General features: G+C 50.7%; 1 pseudogene; it reads right to left on the bottom strand.

The window, feature by feature from the left end:
* Positions 1-578: 578 nt before the first annotated feature.
* LOC114047757 lies at positions 579-1,967 on the bottom strand (annotated as a pseudogene).
* Positions 1,968-4,911: the final 2,944 nt, after the last annotated feature.

Consider the following 4,911-nt stretch of genomic DNA (forward strand, 5'->3'; position numbering starts at 1 on the left):
TACAAGCCAGATGGGTCCAGTGCCCATTGTCCTTTGTCAAGACCCTCTGGGACCTTCCTCCCCAAGCTAGAATGCATTCCTCCCTCACTCCAGGGGCTGCTTTTGGTTTGGTTTTTTGTTTTTAAAATAATGACCTTAAACACTGATATTTATTGGGTACAGATGAGGTCCTAGATCATTTTATGACAAAACAGAAGAACACATGTGGTCCCCTTCCAAGTAGAGCTTACATTAATTCATAGGTGGAGAATTACCCTGGGCAATTTCATAGCACTCTTAATTTAATTTAATTTAATTTTATATTTAGGCAATTGGGGTTAAGTGACTTGCCCAGGGTCACACAGTTAGTAAGTGTCAAGTGTCTGAGGCTGGATTTGAACTCAGGTCCTTCTGACTCCAGGGCCAGCACTCTATCCACGGCGCCACCTCACTGCCCCAGTAGCGCTCTTTACTGAGGATTTTCCAGTGTTCTGACAGAAGGGGCCAAATCCCCTGTGAGCCCTCCTGACAAGGTGCAGAGCACTCATGTCACTAGGTGCTCTTCCGCCTCTTCATTTGGCAGGGCTCCAATGGGACCCTTAGACCTTGGCCCAAATAAAGCCCACACCAGCCGAGGTCAGCGCGGGTGTTTCCTCCTTGCTCCGCCAAGGATTCCCCCAAAAGGAGAGGTCTGGGCAATATTCTCCAGTGTGGGCCCAGGATTTATCCAGCAGAGGCACATGGTACAATTCCTTTTACAACCAATCCAGTTACCTTGAGTCCTTCCTGCCTCAGGTTGTCTGCCTGCCATCCGGGCGGAGGGTAGTATAATTCTGAATAATCTTTTCCTACCAAACAGCAGTAAGTTGTGACGTCTTTTTCCTGTCTCTGGTTACTCTCCCTCCGTTATATTAAGCCACCCAGAGCTTCTCTTCAGTATCAATCCACGTTCCATCTGGAACGTCTTCCTCCTTTCCCATCTTGTACACCCTTCTGCAGTTGGCAATGTTTCCTGTCTGTAAATCATAATGAAAAGCATCCACGGAGTAAGACGGGCTATCACTGTAATAGATCCATGGACCAATGCAAGCCATTAGATATGTCCTCTCGATCAAAGGACTTCTCTACTGTGCCTCTGGGAACCTTGGCGCCTCTCCAGAGCGGTAGCTGCGATCTCCTTGGCCACGGAACCAGCAAAGTCTCTCCCAGCTGGATCCACTTTCACATCATTGGATTGGTTGTATTTCCTATCTTTATCCAAGGAGAATAGGTCAGATAATGACTGTCCTGGCAGTTCAAAGCACAGCACAGAGTCCCTACTGTTGCATCATACCCACCAGACAGAATGGTCACGGAGCTGACTGCACAGTAAGCTCCCGCACTTGCTTGGTGAGTGAAGCCCATCGGCAAATCTTGGGTGGAATATCCACGTACTCAGGAGACTTTTCATCCTGCACTGGAGATTCTCCACCCCTGTTGCCATCCCAAAAAACAGGCTCATCTTAATAAGAGGACATTATCAGGACAGAGATCCCTGAGGATTTTTAAGTGACTTTAAAAAAAATTAAAAGCAAAGCTGCGACTTACGAAGACCGTGCTTGGGGAACCTAGGGATTTAGGCTCTTGGAAGGCTGCAGCGGAATGAAAGCTTCCTTTCTAGACCAGACACTGAACCGCCTGCATAAAGGGCTTTGGGAGGTTTCCCTGCAGCGCCGATCCAACCCCTCTGTCTTTGTTTCAGTCTCAGGCAACTACTGGGCAATCAGTCCCCTTCAATAGGTCACCGCAGGAGGATTTCCAGTGGACAGGACCCTTCGGGTATGGCTTGGGCAGAGGGCACATGATAAAAAATCTGGGCTTGGCTTTTTGAAGAGATTATTTCCAAGACAAAACAGGCAAACTCTCATTACAGATCAGCATCAACAGAACATTTGACCTTGATTTGGATCACTTTGAATCCCAATTAAGCAAAAAGTTATCCTCAAAAATAATTCCATTCTTCTCATTAGTAGACCCGTGTCACAAAAAAAAAAAAAATTGTACTCTGTTATTATCATACGTTTTTTAATTTCATCAACAAAAATGGGTTTTCTCTCCCCTATCAGGACCTACTTAAAAGCCTTGATTTTGCCTACTGGCCTACAAAGCCTCAGATTTTGAGGCTTTACAGAAGTTTTCTGATCCCCTGTTAGAGGGTCTGAGGTTCAGGGCTGGAAGAGACCCTCTTATAGGCAGCACCTAGAGGCAGGAGGGCCTGAATTCAAATCCTGCCTCAGATGTGAGCTGTGTGACCCTGGGAATATCACCTAACCTCTCTTTGCCTCACCTGTCATCAGTGAAAAGGGGATACTAATAGCACCAGCTCCCAGGGTGGTGTGCTTTGCAAACCTTCAAGCCCTCTGTAGAGGCTAGCTACGGAGGCCTAAGATCTCCCGGGGAAGGGGAAGGAAGAGGCTCTTATTAGCTCTCCAGTTATCTTGAGAATCAAACTTCCTGGTTCGTCACATTTCCTCCATCCTTTCTAGGTCAATGAACATTTTCCCTGGCAGAGCAAACAAAACCCCAATCTCCCATGGGTTGGCGACCTCACTGATGCAGCTGTCCCCAAAAGGCATCCAGATTGCAGTCCATCCATGGGGTCCCCACTCCTATTCTTGTCCCAGGGCTCCTGGAAGTTCCCCGTGGGGGCACCTGGCTACTGCTCCCCTCAGGGTACCTGAGGTAAGACCAGGGAGGTTTTCTTATCCCCAGGACAGATTAACCTGCTGATATCTCGCCACTACCATTGAAGCGATTAACGTCAATGAGCTTTCAGAAGGATATCTACTGAGAAGTCGCACTCAGCACCAACCAGAGTCCAATGATGTCCCCCAAAGTCTACTGCTGGGTCCTCCACAAGTGCACGTGCAGTCCAGAAGAAAGGAACAGGCTATTCAAGGGGTTTAGCTGCAAAGAGGAGGGGAGCTAAGGGACAGCACCTAGCAGGGATGGAGTCAGGCCCTTTGAGGGTGGGAGAGGGATGGGCATTGGCCTGTTTGTAGGCAGCAGGGAGAGATTAAAGAGAAGGGAAGGATTGGGAGTGATAGAGGGGGCGATCAGCTGGAGAAGATGGAATAGAATGGGATCATCGGAGTGAGGGTGGGCTGAGGGAACCTTGAGCCTGGGGAAGGAGGCGGGGCAGAGATGAGACAGACGGCTGTGCTGTGGCGGAGGGACCACGTTTGTCCCCGGAGAGCAGAATTGGGAGTCCGGGAGGAAAGTGATCAAGAGGACTGGATGCTGGGAACACTTGGGACCTTGAGACCTGTCCCACGGTGGGGAGGGACTGCTTCTGCAAAGGGGCAGGACCCACACTCGTCCCAAGAATCAAAGGAGAGGACGCTGAGGCCCCCTCCACATCAGATTCTGGGATTGTCTGATTTCCCACAGTCCTTGTTAAGCTTCACCACCGGAGCTTACGATGAGAAGTAAAGCGGTGAGGGGAGAGGGGCCCAGCGGGAGGGATTTCAGCACTGGTCAGCAGAAGCCCAGAACCAGGTCGGGGTCCTGAGGGGTGGAGGCGGTGAGCCAGAAATGCCAAGCAAGGGGGGCAGGGTCAGAACGGCAGGCTGCAATCACACCTGGGCCGGGAAAGGTGTTTTGGAGGTGATGAGCCCTAAGGGGAGTTGGGGAGGCCAGGGGCCAGAGCCTTGCATGAGGGAGCAGGGCTCGAAGACTGAGGCAGAAGGAATTAGAATGTCTGGTCCATGGGAGAGCAGGGAGGGAAGTGGAGCTGGGAGCAAAGCGGCACGAGGGGCAATGGTGTGAGACTGTTGAGGGATTAATGCCATTCTAGGGAGCTGGCTGTCGTCATGGAGGCAATAGGGAGCCACTACAGTTTATTGAGCAGGGGAATGACGTGGTTAGCCGAGTTCTTGAGGAATATCCCTTTGGCAGAGTGGAGGACGGGTGGAGAATGGGAAGGAAGGTAGAGGCAGGGAAAAGCTGGCTCCTGGCCCGTGTGAGAGGTGATAGGGACTTGTTCAGGGTCTGCTATGTGCCAGGCACCATGCTAACTATCCCCCCCCCCCTCCCCCAGGAGGCTAGGTGGGTGGAGCAGACTGCGCCTGGAGTCAGAGGCTGGATTTGAGCTCAGGTCTTCCTGACTCCAGGTGCAGGACTCTAACCACTGAGCCACCTGGCTGGCTAGCTAGTTCCTCCTGCCAGCGCTTAGGCAAGGACCTACCCCAGGGGAAGAGGAGACTGGATCCTAGCGTTACATGCAGGAAGGATGTGGCAGCAAGGAACAGCCCAGGGGGCTCACGATCACATTGATGAAGCACCTACTAAGTGCCAGGAAGATACTGTGCTAGGAAACACTGAGGATACAGAGAAAAGTCAAAGACAGCTGGGTTCTTAAGCTGCTCGCCATCCAGAGGGAAGAGACAACATGCACGTGCCCGTGGACGGACAAGGCATACACAGGATAAACTGGAGATGCTGCTCACAACAACAGTAACAGCCACCATTTATATGGCACCTACTATGTGCCCGGCTTCAGAGAGAGGGCAGATTCAAGAAAATGTTATTCACTTTTTCTCGATATTTTTGGCCATGGCCCCTGACCGCATTTATTTTCCATGTAAAAGGGGCTTTGTTTTTCTTAATTTCTTATTGAATAGGGGGAGGGAGAGAATTCGGAATGAGAAAGCAAAATAGAATTCAACGACCCTAATTGGGGAGTTAGGAGGAGGGGGGCGGTTTGGGGACTCGGACATACTGAGTTTGAGATGTTTGCTGGACAGGTCGCTAGTTGGATGAGTCTAAATAGCCCTTTGGAGATGTGAGCATGGAGGTCAGAAGAGAGGTTAGGGCTGACCAAGGAGATTTGAGAATCCTCAGCACAGGGAAGAGAAGTTAATCTGTGGAGGCTGAGGAGACCCCCCAAGTGCA

This window comes from Vombatus ursinus, unplaced genomic scaffold (genome assembly GCF_900497805.2).
Source record: "Vombatus ursinus unplaced genomic scaffold, bare-nosed wombat genome assembly UNPS02014790.1, whole genome shotgun sequence".
NCBI lineage: Eukaryota > Metazoa > Chordata > Mammalia > Diprotodontia > Vombatidae > Vombatus > Vombatus ursinus.